The sequence below is a fragment of the Bombina bombina genome, chromosome 6 (genome assembly GCF_027579735.1).
Source record: "Bombina bombina isolate aBomBom1 chromosome 6, aBomBom1.pri, whole genome shotgun sequence".
NCBI lineage: Eukaryota > Metazoa > Chordata > Amphibia > Anura > Bombinatoridae > Bombina > Bombina bombina.
The window spans coordinates 190,831,867-190,832,082 of record NC_069504.1 but is presented as its reverse complement, the minus strand read 5'-3'; positions in this window follow the sequence as shown (position 1 = coordinate 190,832,082).

The following is a 216-nucleotide window of genomic DNA, read 5'->3' as shown; positions in this document are numbered from 1 at the left end:
GTTAAGTAACACATACAATTACTAATAGTTTACAGAGAAGGATATATTCAGTATTTGGTGAAAAAAAATACAAATTGGATCAAAATTTATAGCCAAAATAAGAAAGCAAAAATCATATTTGGTTTTCATTTAAAGTGTTCTTAATTCTAAACTAAAATATCTGAACTATTAATAAACTGTGCCGTATACTTGGAGAAAAAAAAAACAACAACAACA